General features: G+C 42.9%; 1 protein-coding gene and 1 pseudogene across 5 annotated transcripts in view; one reads left to right on the plus strand and one right to left on the minus strand.

The window, feature by feature from the left end:
- AR (androgen receptor) overlaps positions 1–16,712 on the plus strand; it is a 332,554-nt gene that overhangs the window by 36,016 nt on the left and 279,826 nt on the right. The gene's annotated exons all lie outside the window — the stretch shown is intronic.
- On the minus strand, positions 6,557–8,476 carry LOC311615466 (sodium-dependent phosphate transport protein 2B-like; annotated as a pseudogene). Its single transcript has one exon. The product of its transcript is annotated as a sodium-dependent phosphate transport protein 2B-like (transcript).

Consider the following 16,712-nt stretch of genomic DNA (forward strand, 5'->3'; position numbering starts at 1 on the left):
TGGCTGGGGGACTGAGGGTTGGTCTGGCTGCGTGCCTGCCACCCACCTGCAGGGCTGAAAAGACTAGGGGACTCCAATGGGGCTGAGGGGACTGGGCATCGCTGTCTTGTGGCTATGGGCCCCACCATTTTTGTGATAGGTGTTGGTCAATTTGTATACACCCTTTTTATTAAATAGGATGTCCTCAGTTGTACTTCCCTACATTTTCTTTTTCCCTTTGGTTATTATCGCTAAGAGTGGTGACAACCATGCCCCCATTTAGTTCCATTGTGTGGTTGACAAACTTAGTTCTCTGTTAATTGAACCCAGCCCTAACTTCCTTAGCATTATATCCATCTTTTGCTGTATCTGTGAAAGAGCTTCCATTTTGAATGTGTACATGGAAAATAAGACCAGAGAATTGTGTTTATAAATTAAATGAGTAAGTGCTGCAGGAGCTACAGTTTAAACACTTGCTATTTCTCTCACTTAATGAAACTTATCTTTGTATAAACAACACAGACCACACCCATAAATGTAGAAAGACAGGCTGACAAGCATTTCTTCCTGATACTTAGCCAAGTTGGAATAACATCGTCACAGTCTCAGAGGTCATGTTTTCAGCAAAATGACATAGAGTAATGTAGAATTTTGTTTTACAGAGTTTGGTTTTTGGAGCTGGTATGCTGAGAGCCTATAGAAATATCTCTTCTCAGACAAATATAGTAAAGGTTTGCTGGAGGAAACTGCAGAGTCCTTCTGTAGTTCTCTCCTCTATAACACCAGGCTGTGTAATTCTTATTTTCATTCTTACATTTGTTCCCTCTCTGGGAAAATGATGATAGATTTTCATATGAGGCATATTGTCTTTTGATAGCTTTATTAATATAAAATTTCCATACCATAAAGTTCACCTTTTTAAAGTGTACAATTCAATATTTTTGGTATATTCACAGAATCATGCAACCATTGCCAAAATAAGTTTTAGAATATTTTCAGAACCCTAAAAAACAGCCATGTACCCATTAACAATCTCATCCCATTTTTCTCCACGCCCTCTAGCCCTAGGCAATCTCTATAGATTTGTGTATTCTAGACATTTTTTATTCTAGGCCTCTTTGAATCAAGGAATATGTAGCCTTTTGCATCTGTCTTCTTTAACTTGGCATAATGTTTTTAAGGTTTATCCACATTGTAGCATGTATCACTTTTTATGGGAAATTAATATTCCATTTCTTGAGTAGACCACATTTGTTTATCCACTAATCAGTTATTGGACATTTGAATTGTTTCCACTATTCCTTTGTGTACCAGTTTTGTGTGGAAATATGTTTTCATTTCTTGTGGTTATATACATGGGAATAGAATTTCTGGGTCATATGGTTATTCTATGTTTAACCTTTTGAGGAAATGCCAGACATTTCTAAAACAATTGTGTCATTTTACATTGCTACTAGAAGTGTATAAGGTTTTCAGTTTCTCCTCATCCTGAGCAACACTTGTTATTGTCTCTTTTAGTTTTGTGTGTGTGTGTGTGTGTGTGTGTGTGTGTGTGTGTGTGTGGTATCTCCTTAGGCTTTTGAACTGCATTTCCTTTGGTGGGTCATGATATTGAATTGCTTTTCAGTACTTTATTGGCAGTTTTGTATCTTCATTGAATAAATGTCTATTCAGATCATTTGTTTATTTTTAATTGGGTCATTTGTATTTTCATTATTGAGTTGTAATATTTTAAATGTATTTTGAAGATGTTTTTGTCTCTCTAAAGATAATACTTTGCATATATGATGTTTTCTAGGGAGCATTTGTGTAGTTCTACTGGCATTACATATTTTAGCTGCATCAGCTGCTTTGCCTGCTATGAATGCCAGCAGAAATCTGAGTGACCTTGGCTTTCCTGCTGAGAATGCAGTCCAAGAACAGAAATTTATCATAAATGTATCAGAAATTTACCATTTAGGTCCCCGCCCCCACTCTTATCAGGGACAAGAGAATCTGTATCTGAAGGTCTGTTATTTTTTTTATGTTGTTTTGTGTTTTTACTTTAGCTTGGTTGGGTTTGGGACCTTTTTCTTTTTGTTTTGCCTTATGCATACTTGAGCAGGAAAAAGGGAATAAGCACACATGAAATTGTGAAAACTTCAAGTAAATTTTATTTAAATCAGCATATTCATGTTGGTGTGTGTGGTGGGTCATTGGCTGAGGAAATATCTCATTTTAGCTCTGAGATACTTAGAATTACCAATAGGACTTTCCCAAAAGTATGTGTGAATTCAACGTACTTTATGTGAAATGACGGACATGAATCATAGCCCCTTCTTTGTTTTAGCAATTTGTTTATTTATTTTTATTTTTTCACCCCACTGACTTCCTCCACTCCACAAGGCCTTCACCATACTATTATCTTGGTCCATGAGATATGCATAGATGCATATAAGTTCTTTGGTTACCCTCCTTCCTTCTAGGATTCCATTCTCCCTCCCAGTTCCCATCAAGCATTCAGTAAAATGTTCTCTGTATCTATGAATCTGTTTCTGTTCTGTTTATTCATTTTGTATGTAGATTTAATTGTTTGGTATATATATATAAATATAATGTTTCTAACTCTCTCCCTCTCCCTTCCTCTCTGTAAATTTTTTTTACAGAGAGGAAGGGAGAGGGAGAGAGTTAGAAACATTATGAGAGAGAAACATCAATCAGCTGCCTCCTGCACACCCCCTACTGGGGATGTGCCCACAACCAAGGTACATGCTTTTGACTGGAATCAAACCTGGGACCCTTGAGTCCACAGGCCAATGCTCTATCCACTGAGCCAAACCAGTTAAGGCTGTAGATTTAATTGTAGATAGATATGTATTCATTGCCATTTCATTGTTCATATATTTTTTAATCTTCTTCATGAAGAAGACCCTTCAACCTTTCATATAATACTGATTTAGTAGTAATGAACTTCTTCAGCTTTTTTTTTTTGTCTGGACAGCTCTTTATATCTCCATTGATTCTATTGTGATACCTTTGCAGGATAGAGTAATCTTGGTTGTAAGTCCTTGCTTTTCATCACTTTGGATATTTCTTGCCATACCCTTCTGGCCTGCAAAGTTTCTGTTGAGAAATGAGCTGATAGTCTTATGGGAGCTCTGTTGTAGGTAACTGCTATTCTCTTACTACTTTTAAGATTATTTGTTTGACTTTAACCTTTTGTATTTTAATAATGATGTGTCTTGGTGTGGGCCTCTTTGAGTTCCTCTACTTTGAAACTCTCTGCACTTCCTGGACTTGTACGTCTGTTTTCTTTACCAAATTAGAGAAGCTTTCTGTCATTTTTTCAAATAGGCTTTCAATTTCTTGCTCTGTCTCTTCTCCTTCTGATGCCCCTATGATGAAAATTTTGGTTCACTTAAAATTGTACCATAGACTCATTACACTATCCTAATTATTATTATTATTATTATTATTATTATTATTATTATTTTACTATTCTTATGAGGTGTTTTCTGCTTTCTTATATTCAAAATCGCTTATTTGATTCTTAGCTTCATCTACTCTACTGTTGATTCCCTATTAATTATTCTTCATTTCAGATGGTGTATCCTTTACTTTTAACTGGTTATTTTTTGATTTTGAGGTCTTCACTAAGTTCTCTGTGCATCCTTATAACCAGTGTTTTGAATTCTGCATTTAGTAGATTGCTTGTCTCCATTTTGTTTCATTCTTTTTCTGAAGTTTTGTCCTGTTCTTTCATTTGGGACATGTTTCTTTGTCTTCTAATTTTGGCTGCCTCACTATGTTTGTTTCTATGTATTGGGTCAAGCTGCTACATCTCCTAGGTTTGATAGCTTGACCTAATATAGTAGGTGTCCTGCGGGGTACAGTAGCACAGCCTTCCTGATCACTCCAGTTGGGCACTTGAGGTGCATCTCTCATGTGGGCTATGCACCCTTCTTTTGTAATTGAATCTTGATTGCTCTTGGTCACTGGGAGGGATTTACTCAGGCTGATCAGCTGCAAAGACTGGCTATGACCACTGACTACCAACCTCCAACCATTTTGGAGAACCAGCTCTGTAGGGGCCCACTACCCAGAGCAAGACTTACTTCAGCAGGGCTCTGGTACCCACTGAGTCCACCCTGCGAGTCTGTCACTTGTGGAATTGGTTGGGTGGTGGTGCTTTGACATGGTCTGAAGCTGTCCACTGGGTGTACTAGCTCTGGAGCCTCCCAAGCAGTGCAGCAAAGTTTAGCCACCACATGTGTTCTGACTGGTGCCACCTAGCATGAGCTACAAAATGATCTGCATATAGCTGCTACTTGTGTTGGGCTTGGAGATGCCCAAGAAAAGGCAAGCTGTAAACCAAGGCTGGCTGCTGCCAGTGTTGTCCTGGGGCCAATTAGCAATAGGTACAGGCTTGCTGAGGCCAGATGTTGCTTGTTTGAGAAATTTTAGGAGAATCTGAAGTCTGAGCCAAGATAGTCCATTACTATGGTAAATCCACTTGAAACAGCTTGAGTGAACCATAATTTGGGTGGGACAGGGTCTCAGGGAATCACCAGGGTAGGGAAAACAGTGCAAGTCAATTTATGAAGTCTCAGATTTGATGCCCATGTGCTGACTCTGTGAGGGGAGAGCTCATCAAAGGAACAATGACCTCTGCCAGCACTTATGTCTGGGAGAAAGCTGCCCTTTTAGCTCTCTCCCTGATTCAAACTAATTCAGTTCCTCTCTGTATGTCTCCGGTACCTTTCAAACTGCTGCCCCTGCACTGGAGCTCAAAGAAAGTGAGTCCAACTAAGTGTATGCACAGGCTCTTTAAGAGGGACTGCCTGGGACTCCAGTAGCCTCGGCATCTCTCCACAATTTATGCTGGTTTTATAGCAAGAAGTTATGGGGGATTCTCTTCTTGGCACTGGAACCCTGAGCTGGGTGCCCTCATGTGAAACCGGGACCCCTTGCTCTTCAGGGGGGACCTCCACAACTGAGATATACCTCCTGATTTTTATCTGCCACATGTGGATGTTGGACTAGCCCTTCTGAACCTCCACCCTCTGCTTCTACCAGATTCCATGTGGCTTCTTCTTTAATTTTGTAGTTGTAGGACTTCCATACAGCTAGATTTCAGGTGGTTCTGAATGATGGTTGTTTTGTAGTTTAGTTGTAATTTTGTTGTGGCTGTCAAAGGAGTGTAATGTGTTTACCTACACTGCCATCTTGACCAGAAGTCTGTTTTAGCAATTTATATTGGCAATTCAATCCTATATAATAAAAGCCTAATATTCAAATGGTCCCCTTACCAGAGTTCTGCTGGGAGTTTGACCACTCAACCAGTTGCTATGATATGCACTTACCATCAGGGAGCAGACACTCCAACTGATAGATTAGCTTGCTGTGGGCACTGGTGGGCTGGACTGGAAAGTGAGGTGTGAAGTGAGAGCCCTCAGGAAGCTCCCAGGGTTTGGCCCAAGCCCCAGGCAGAGGCAGGTGGGGGTGGGAGCCAGGAGGGACCAGGTGGCACAGTAGGCTGTGCCCATGATCACAGTACCCATGATCAGAGGGCTGTGGACTGCACAGCCCTCCGCAGCCTGTGGCATTCTCAGTGTGCAATTTATAATCTTCAGAAATGCTTCATTTTATATTTTAAGTTTCATGAAGTACTCCAGGAGAGTGGGTAGCACCATTATGGGGGTATAGACCAGAGGGGAGTGGGACTGAGTCAGAGAAACTGAATCTAAAAGTTGAGAGGATGTGGGAGGCAATGAGGGGCAGAGGATTACAGTTATGCAGGGGCCTAGAAAAGTTTCTGGGTGGGGATAGCCAAGGATCCTGGTGCCTTTCCCATGGGACAGGGTCCATATCCCTTCCTCCTCCTACCCATGACCCATCACCCCAGCTCTCCTCCGAGGCCCCGCCTGGGCTTGCAGTGCACAGCTCTGCACCACTGCGTGGCCCACACAGCCCCACCTGCACTGCCTCAACCACCTGCACATACCCACCCTGCCCCACCCCGCCCCTCCCTACACAGCCACACCCAACCCTGCACAGCCTTTGGGGAGGTCCACCCCTTTAAGAGAAAGGGGGAGGATGCAGACAGGAGGTTGCAGGAGGAGGGGGCAGATCAGAGCCCACCAAATGAGATGGAGGGGAGGGAGGGAAAGACCCCACAGGACTAGGGACAGAGATGGGCGAGGAAGGACAGCCTTGCTGAAGCATCACCCTTCGTTGAAGTAAAAATCCTGACTCCATTTTACAGACTCCAGCAGAGTGTGTGTGTGTGTGGCAGGGGGTTGGAGGGTGGGGAGAAGGGGGCAAAGACAAAAGAGGGTGTGAGGAGACTGTATGGATGGAAAGCAGTGATTTTTGATTCATGACTTATTTATTTATTTATTTATTTATTTATTTATTTTAAATACTATAAAAATAATTTTTATTTAATATATTTGTAAACTGTACATATGTTGACATTTAAAAAATATATATTACAATACTATTTTTGTGTTCTATGATAATTTTTGTTGCTCCATATAGACCAAATTTTTAATCAAAAACCCCTCCCCCATGTCAATGGTGTCCAGATTTACCAATGTTAAAATCTGTTCATGGAGATGGTAGGAAAGGACTCGGGGACCTTGATTTGGGTGTCCTCCTCCTCTTCTGGCTCCTGGCAGCACTTGCTGCAGCAGCAGCAGCAGTTCCTCACGCAGCAGCCGGTGGCCAGGGAGATGGCAGCGTCCCAGGGTTTCAGCGAGCGCAGGCACAGGGGCAGGAAGCTCCAGGTCTGGAACACCTCGGGCAGGATGCAGGGGCAGCGGGCCTGCAGGAGCTTGAGCAGCAGCACCAGAAGCATCACGAGGACGATGGGCACCCCCACGCCCACCAGCACCAGCCAGCCAGCCAGCGAGAGGCTAAACACGGACAGCGGGAACAGGAAGAACAAGGTGACCAGGTAGAAGATGGCAAACCAGCTGTACTTGGCTGAGATGTGGCCCAGTCCCTTGGCCAGGCGGATGGGCAGGCGGCTGAACGGGATTGGGTACCACAGAAGGATCCCCGTGATGTTGAAGAAAAAGTGGCACAGGGCAATCTGGAGTGAGCTCTTCAAGGTCTTGCCTGGACTGGCCAAGGCGGCCATGATAGCGGTGGTGGTGGTGCCGATGTTGGCCCCCAGCATGAGTGGGTACGCCCTCTCAATACTGATCACACCCACAGCGATCAGTGGGGTCAGAGTAGACGTGAACACCGAGCTACTCTGCACGACGAAGGTCATGCCTGCCCCCACTAAGATAGCCAGGTAGCCGGTCAGCCAGGAAAAGGGGAAAGGGAAATCCGTGTTGATGGTCTTCTTGATGACAACGGCTACTTGCCCCTTTAGCAGAGGACAGGAGCTTGACGATCATGACCAGACAGCCATAGAGCACCCCCACGGAGGTGATCAGAAGGAGGATGCCAACAACAACATCCAGGAGGTTGGAATTCACAAAGAGGTGCTGGCACTGGGTGATATTCTCCCGGCGGGTCACATTCTTAATGATCCAGGTGTGAAAACCGTCTGTCCAACAGAGATCCAGCGAGGTGCAGTTCTGGATCGAGGGGACAGTGACATTCATCTGGGTCACGTGGGTCAACGTTTTGCACTAAATCTTGATCAGATTCTTGTTCTTAGCTGCTGGGTCTTTCATGGCAATCCGTTTAATAACCTTCTTATCCAGCTGGATAATTAGCTTTGTGAGAGGTTTCGTGATAACTTTCAGCAGTTCCGGGGCACCTTCTCCACTTTGGAAACGGAAGGACTCCACCATCAGGTTGGTCAGGGCCTCCAGGTAATGGGTGGAGACCTCCACGGGCAGGAGCACCAGCACGGAGAGCCAGTTGAAGAAGTCGTGGACGGTGGCCCCTGCAAAAGCCCTTCTGAACACATCCCGGTCTCCGACCTGCATGAGCGCCACCAGAGTGTTGGTGATCAAGGTCCTGATGTTGGCTCCCATGACAAGGGGATGGCAGTCCGCACTGACAGCAGTGAGAAGGCCACCATGATGACGAGGATGGAGGTGGAGTTGCTCGAGCTCTGCACCAAGGTGGTCACCATCACCCTGATCATTAGTCCCGCCAGGGGGTTGTACGTGATGGAGTTGTTGCTGAAGAACTTCCCTGCCATTTTCCCTCCAACCAGCTGGAAGGCGCTGCTGAGAACATCCAAGGAGCATATGAACAGGTAGAGGAAGCCCAGGAGCAGAAGGAGCCTCCCGACCCCTTTCAGGATAGACAGAATCTTCCCTTTGGTGTTTCTCTCCAACCACTTGGTCCCCTCGGGCTGAAGCTCGGGCAGGTCCCAGGGGTCTTCAACTTCGGTGGGCTCCTCCCTCTGGGTGGCGGTGGAGTGGCATGGCTGAAGCTCAATCTTGGTTTCAGTGATCCCTGCGACACCTTTGTTAGGCTATTTTCCTTTTCCATCTGTGAGGGGCTGTTGGCTGGTGATGCCTCCGATGTATTTATCTGGGTTGAACATCTTCCAAAGGCTGAAATCCTCTCCCTTCTGTTCTCCGTGGAGTCTGGGTCCAGCAGGCCTTGGGAGATTGCAATCTGGGAGAGCTGCTCTCTGAGGCAGGAGCCACCAGAATGAGCCAGGAGATAGCAGATGGACTATTTATTTTTATTTTTGTTAATATATTTTTAGTGATTTCAGAGAGGAAGGCAGAGGTAGAGAGATAGAGACATCAATGATGAGAGAGAATCAATCTGCTGCCTCCCGCAAACCCCCTACTGGGGATTGAGCCTGAAACCCAATAATATTCCCTTGACTGGAATGGAACCCAGGACCCTTCAGTCCACAGGCCATGGCTCTATCTACTGAGCAAAACCATCTAGGGTGATCCATGGCCTACTTAAAACCACTGCAGTAGGCTGAGCAGGGGTCTTACCATGATGGTGTGACATGATAATGAGGGTGTCTCTCCTTATGTTGGGGTAATTGGAACTGCAGCAAAGTAAAGACACACCCATGGAGCCTGCAAAAGGTTTCTACACACATGTTGCAGTTTACTTCATGTGGAAGCTGAAGAGGGTGAGAAGAACATTGGAAGGACATGAGGTCTCCAAGACCAGGGACTGGAGAGAAAGTGCATGCTGAGCATTACACACCATGAGTTATAATATCTCTATATAAAAGTCTAATATGCTAAGTGTCTGACCAAATGCTCAACCAACCAGTTACTATAATGTATACTAACCAGAAGGGGACAGATGATCTGACCTGTAGGTTAGCTTGCTGCTTGGGTATGGCTGATTGGGACTGGGCAAGAAGGGACTGGACATGCCCTGGAGCCCTCCTGTGGTCCCTTCCACAGTCCCTTCCTGGCCACTGGCCCCTATCAACCCCAATTGGAACTGGACAAGATGGCCCTGATTGACTCCAATTGCTGGCCAGGTTGAGGGACCCCATCCACACAGGAATTTTGTGCACCAGGCCTCTAGTAATATAATAACACAGAATGGAAAATCATGTAAGAAGAACAAGGTTTTTGTCCCCGCCGAACCCCCCCCCCCCAATTACTTGGTTGTGTGCCATTGTACAAGTTACTTTGCTTCTCTGAGCCTTGATTTCTTAATTGGAGAAGTATATAAAAACCCACCTTCTCAATGTATTATAAGGATTAAATGAGATGTTGCATATAAAGCATGTAGGTCATATAAGTGCTTAATAAGCTAACTATTTTTCTATTTGAGGATAGGCACAAGTGGGTTTATTAATAGAAAACTATACATTAATGGTATAGTTTAATTTTGGAGTCCATAGACAGACTGAGCTGGAAAACTTAAAGGAACTTTGAGTTTTATTTTCTTCTTTAGCTAGGTAGCTATTGAAAATTTCTTCTCCTGATTACTTGATTTTTTAAATAGACTATACCCAGCAGAATTTTTTTAATAATAATAATAACTTACAGTTACAGACTTTTGTGTGTCTTTGCAAATATTTATTGCCCAGTATTTTACTGTATGTTCATGCAGTCAGTATCAATTCCATTTTTCAGATGAGACAACTGAGGCCAAGAGACATTTAGCAAGTTGTCTAAATTCACAACAATAGTTCAATAGTTCAGTCCAAACCAGAGCTCAGTTCTGATTTCCCAACATAGCTCTTTTTGTCCCCGACACATCTGTTAGGATGTCTATAATATTGTCATTGAATATTTTAATTATTCCATGTGGTACTGGTGAACAGCTTGGCCTTCAGCAGAACACTGGAATCTGTGAAAAGGACTGCAGAAAATTGGGTGTGCAGACCCCACTTTTAGGGCTGCAATTCTATTGAAGCTATTAGCCAGGTTGCGTTGTATTACCTAAAAGTATTACTTCAAGAGAGTGTTGAGAGATCAAAATAGACACTTTGAATGAAGGAAAGACAGTAAACTTGGGTAAAGAATAAGATAGGTGATTTTCTTTGTTTAGTGTCTAGCAACCAGTCTTTGGAATGTTATTTCAAAAGACTTTGTATAATGCAGAAGACAGTGTTAGATTTCAACACTAACTTCATAAATCTTCAATTCTCTCTAGTCCCAGGCACATGAAAGAAATTTATGTGCTTCATGTTTCTATGTAGTTGATAAACTAAGCATATTTAATCTGGTTAAAGTTCCCCACTAGCTTTTGCCTGAGAGATGGTTTATTCTCTTCTCTTCTCTTCTCTTCTCTTCTCTTCTCTTCTCTTCTCTTCTCTTCTCTTCTCTTCTCTTCTCTTCTCTTCTCTTCTCTTCTCTTCTCTTCTCTTCTTCTCTCTCTCTCTCTCTCTCTCTCTCTCTCTCTCTCTCTCTCTCTCTCTCTCTCTCTCTCTCTCTCTCTCTCTCTCTCTCTCCTCCCACACTTCTACCTCTAACCTTTCCTCCTTCTCATTCTTTCTGCTTACAAATGTGTTTGCTTTTATTCAGATATCCTCTGTGCAAACATTTGTATATTTTCATCTGTTATTTCAGCCCCTTGCAAAACAAAATGGCAGCACCCAGGAGATTAGAAAAGTTGGACTCATTCCTTCAGTGAGTAGTGCCAAAGGTCAGTTTGCTGCTCTTTCATCCAGTTGGCACATGACCCTGATATTAAAGATAGTGTGGTCATTTTATTGGTCTTTTTTTTTTTTTTTTTGCTTTTCCTCAGCCACCACTCAGCAGTCCTCACACATATTTGTCAGAGCCTACTTCCTCAACTCCACAGAAATTATTAATCCATTTTAAGCAGATGGCTGTCTATCTTTTTCCTAAAGATCCTCAAGGGGAAAAAAGATGTCTCCAGAGAAAATTTAGTGCATTCTGGCCCTGAAAGATTTTTTTTTCCTAAATGCTAAACAAAAAACTCTCTTCTTCCATTTGCCTTTTATTATGTTTACAGGGGAGATGTATAACACAAAAATAGATACTATATTGTATAAAATAATGACTAAGAACTAGTAATATTTTTTCTCAAAAATATACAGATCTTTGGGTTTATTTACTATAAACCATTCAACTATGGTTTTAGAAAAGCTATGAATATTAATTTTGTAATAACTTTATCACACAATTTTGAAATTTATAAAATCGCCTTCAAAGTGTTCCTATTATTCTTGCCAAGGGATGGAGGTGTCGAACCATTGTTATTGGTGCCAATTCAATGCCAGAAGGAATCCCCAGTTTGAGTTGTGGTGAAGGGGGATACTTTATTCAGTGCAAACAATTGAATCATGACACATCTCAGTTGTGGATCAGCATGGATGTAGAACTGTTCAACTGCAATACAACTTGAGCTATAGAATAGCACAGCTGTTAGATCAATAGTATTAGAGCTCAAGCTACATTGATAAAAGAGAAAGATGCTAATTGACCCTACCTCTGCTATGCCCACATCCAATCAGGAGTGATATGCAAATTAACCCAACAAAGATGGCAGGTAAATTTGCATATACAGGTGGGGCAGGCAGCATGCCCGAAGGGTTCAAGCCACAATCAGAGACTGGCAGGCTGGGTGGGCAGCACCAGATGCCAGATGTCTCCTGTCCATGCCCAGATCAGGGACACAGGCAGGCAGGGGTGGCCAGTTTCTCCGGGATCACTGTCTGTCCCAGGGCTACCTGTGGACACCTGTGGAGCAGGCCTGGGTTGAACATTTTAATGAAAATGGAATGCCTGTGCCCCACCTCACCACACCCAGTCCCTGGCGAGGAGAGTGCAGTGTGCAGTTAGAAGGCACTGGGGCTCAGAAGGGACTGGGAGCAACCTGCAGGTGCGCTACCAGGAAGAGGTGCTGAACCATGAGAACATTGAGGGCTGGCTGATAGAGGAGTGCAAAGGTGCAGACAAGGCGGCTCTCTCAGGTGCTGAGCTTGAAAAGTGCATCAAAAGCCTGATGGACGAAATCGCCTTTCTGAAGAAGATGCATGAAGAGGAGATCTCTGAGCTGCAGGTACAGATCTAGTACTCTCAGATCTTCATGGATATGGATGTGTTCTCCAAGTCTGACCTCTCCACTGTGCTCAAAGACAGCCTCACTCAGTACAAGAAGCTGGCTGCCAAAAGCATGCAGAATACCGGAGAATGGCACAAGAGCTGCTTCACCATGCTGACCAAGAGTGCTGCTAAGAACACCTACGCGGTGCACGCAGCCAGAGACGAGGTGTCCAAGAGCAGCCATCAACTCAAGGCCAAGACTCTGGAGATCGAAGCAAGCTGGGGCATAAACGAAGAGCTGGGAAAGCAGCTGCAAGAGCTGAAGGATAAGCAGATTGCCGATGTTAGTGGTATGCAAGACACAATCAACAAATTAGAAAATGAGTTGAGAACTACCAAGAGCATGACATTTAAAAGAATACCAGGACCTCCTCAATGTGAAAATGGCTTTGTACATTGAAATTACAGCTTACAGGAAACTTTTGGAAGATGAGGAGACCTGGCTTGGTTTCACTAGGGTGGGGAGCATAGCCAGCGGCTACTCCAAGTTCCCAGGTCTTTGGTCAATTTGCCTACAGTGGTTTACAGATTAGTTCCTACTTGTTGTCCACTTACTCCTTCCCTTCTTAATATACCAGCCACATCCAGGAGGAGCAAATCGAGGTGGAGGAGACTATTGAGGTTGCAAAATCTGAGAAAGCTAAGGATGAACCCCCCTCTGAAGGAGAAGCTGAAGTGGAGGAGAAGGAGAAGGAAGTGACTAAGGAAGAGGAAGGGGAAGAAAAGGAAGAAGGTGCCAAGGAAGAATTTGAGGATCCAAAGGAGAGAGAAGGAGGTGAAGGTGTAGGTGAAGGAGAAGATGCTCAAGAAGCTGAGGACGAGAAGAAAGATGAAGTAGCTGGGAAGGAGCAAGCAATTAAGAAGAAAGATTGAGCCCCCCTTTCCTTAATTATTTCAGGAATAATCATCCTGAAACCAGCTCAACCCCATCACCAACTAAGCATTTGAGTTCCCGATACTATATGAATAAAGAAGTCAATATATATAACATTCTGAGGTGACTCAGGTTGGACATTAAATGTTATGCTATGACTTTTCTCCTTATGCAGAGTATCTGTTTGCTTGCAGAGTGGCTTCCTGGCTTGCTGCCAGCCTGTGCATGGTCCACGCTTATGAGTTCAGGATCTATGACAATGTGAATAATTCAGATGTTTACAATAAAAACATATGAATACATGAATTCACTAATGCTGATGTTCACCTTCATGGAAAAAATAGTCCTTTGAATCTTTGGTGGTTAGAAATTAAAGACCTTAAATCATGTGCAATGAACTGTCAGGAAACATTCAAAGAACTGGGGAACCATTCCCAAATCAGGAAGGGAAGTCACAGTGTGTATGTATATTATTGCTATGAATACAGTATTTCCTACTACTTACAAGATATACAATGTAATATATTAGATGCCTTCCTATCGCATGAAGTACGTGTTCTCAGAGAGTAATAGTGGTATATATGTTATAGTTATGGCAGAATGTTATATCCTATCTATATTAATAAAAGGCAATATGCTAATTAGACCATGAGACCTTCCAGACAAAATCATGGTGGTGGGGCTGAGGCAGAGGCAGTTAGGGGTTATTAGGCCAAGAGGGGAGGGTAATTGGGGGTTATCAGGCTGGCAGGGTGGGGGGGATTTGGGGGTGAGCAGGCTGGCAGAGGGGACCAGTTGGGAGTGAGCACGTCGGCAAGGTGGTGCAGTTGGGGGCAAGCAGTCCAGCAGGCAGAGTGGTTAGGGGCGATCAAGCAGGCAGTTGAGCAGTTAGGAGACAGCAGTCCCGGATTGCGAGGGGGTTGTCTGACTGCCAGTTTAGGCCCTATTTCACAGGGGTCCCAGATTGAAGAGGATGCAGGCTAAACTGAGGGACACCCCCGCCCCCGTGCACAAATTTCATACACTAGACCGCTAGTTGTTACATATCAAGGCTGTGAGGTGACCACCTAGAGTGAGGTGGCTTGAGTACAAGGCCACCCTGGTATTGCAGCTCAGCACCTTCTGATGAGACTGCTCTGCTATAATCCACCAAGACAAGATAGCTCCACTCTGATCCAGTGAGACAGCTTTGGTGGGATAGTTCCAGCTGGGAATACAGTCTTCTGGGGAAAGGAAAAGTAAGACCTGAGAACCAAAGGGAACCTGACTTATAGAGAGAGAAGTCCGCACCCCTGGTTCCTGATTGGTTCATTCTCATACAAATAAGTACTCCAAATCCCCACAATTTTATTAGTCCAAAAAGCACTGTCCTGATTGATCATAGTGGAGACACTCTGATTGGTTTGGTAGGTAAGGATGCTAATGATGATATAGATGCACAATTCTGTTTGGATATAGAAAGTCTCTGTCCTATTGATCGAAGCATGATTTCAGAAGTTCCTTTATAAGGTTTGGCTAAGCTGGAAAAAACACAGTGCCTGCAGGCAGTTCAGTATAGGAGGCAACCGTCTCCCAGAAATGCAGCTTGTGTAAGAGGACCCTCTTCAGCAAGTGGCTGGTAGGCTTTGTTTAGAAATTTTATCCAAATCAGCCAGCAGAAGTCCTTGGTAGGTGGCTCCATTTTGTTGGTCAACAGTGGGTGTTTTTAAATATATTACATGAATATCCAAAGTACTTTTTGCTAAATCTAAAGATATCATCTTTGTCCAACTATTCCCATGTTGGTCTTTCTGATCCTGGGACTCAACTTAAAAGCCTACTCTTCAAAGGGGCCTTGCCTGACCACTCTATTTACACCTGGTTCTCTCATCAACCCATACCATCCTGTTTATTTCCTTTGAAACATCTATTCCATTTTTTTTATTATAAATTTGTTTTTTTCATTACTTATTATCCCAATTACTGACAATCCCAATTAGATTGTCAACTTTATGAGAGCAACCATGAACTCTGTTCACTGCTGTATACATTTTTAGCTTGGCACATAGAAAATGCTCAGTAAATATCTGTTGAATGAATAATTCATAAGGAAGAGCTCATATTATCTATTTTCATTGATAAGCCTAAGCCAGAAATTCTCTACCTTGGTCCTATGAGAGAATCATCAATAGAACTTTAAAATAATGTCAAGGCCAATCCAATCTATTCATTCATAATCTCCAGGTTGAAAGTTGAGCACCATAAATGTTCCTTTTACTCTTAATGCATATTTAGGGCTAAGAACCACTTATTTAACAGTGTAAAATCAATTTACTGGCTGGCTGACAAGTCACTTTATTTCTATCTGCCTCCAGTTTCCTCATCTATAAAGTAGAAATGATAATAGATCACAATGTTGGATTTTTGGTATTTTGTTTGGCACATAGTAGGCATTCACTGAATATTAGTATTAGTCAATCAATCAGAATAAATTCTCTTATTCTTAAAATCAAGCAGTCAGTCTTCAAGACATTTTATAAATGAGGAAACTGATCTCAGAAAGGTTAGTTTACACAACTTGTAAGTGGCTAAGCCTAGATTCAGCATCAGGAGTTAGGGGAAAAGGGGTGTAAAAAAAAATGCAGTCTCTATGAAATTTTCCCTTTTCTTACCCTGTGCAGTAGAGGTAGTAGAAATGATTGTTAAAGACATAGTCTAATTTTATAGGATTTCTAGATAGGAGCATGTGAGGAGTACAGTTCACAGCTATGGAAAGGAGTGTCAGCATATGAATACATGACTTGTCTTGGGGTTTATACTACTATTTTAACCCTTTTGTACCCAAGTCTTCATTTCACTTGTTTGAAGTATCCTCCCCCCTCACATGGGAATGCATTTCCAATTTTTTAATTTAAGTCAAGATCAGATTCAGTTAAAATTTACTTTCCTTAAAACTTTTTTGGTATCACATTTTAAAAAGCTGTAGTGATAAATGTATGCACATCCACACACATGTCTCTTTTCTTATTCTGACCTTGATGTTTCTTGGCTGTGAAAATGTGGTGGACTCTTTGGAGTAAAGACACAATATACTTACCAACCCAAGTAATAAGTTTCCTCACTTTTGTCTCTGACTATTTTGTCTGATTATTAGAACTGGCATTTCCAGAGTCTTGGTTATGAGGAAAGAGAACATGATATTTTTTCCATAGGAAGACAGTGCTTGATTGTGTGTTGCAAAGGCAAACTTGTAAACTCAAGTCTAAGTAGATAGAGTTTACTAAATAGACTTCATATATTTCTACTATTGTTCACAAGATCCTCCTGAAGGGATGGACACTGTAAACATTTCCATATACTTTGTGGTCAACTATACAAAACTGAAAGTGCTGCTTCTGTCATGAGTGCTTTAAAATCTG

The sequence above is a fragment of the Pipistrellus hanaki genome (assembly GCF_964339955.1).
Source record: "Pipistrellus hanaki genome assembly, chromosome: X".
NCBI classification, from domain to species: Eukaryota; Metazoa; Chordata; class Mammalia; order Chiroptera; family Vespertilionidae; genus Pipistrellus; species Pipistrellus hanaki.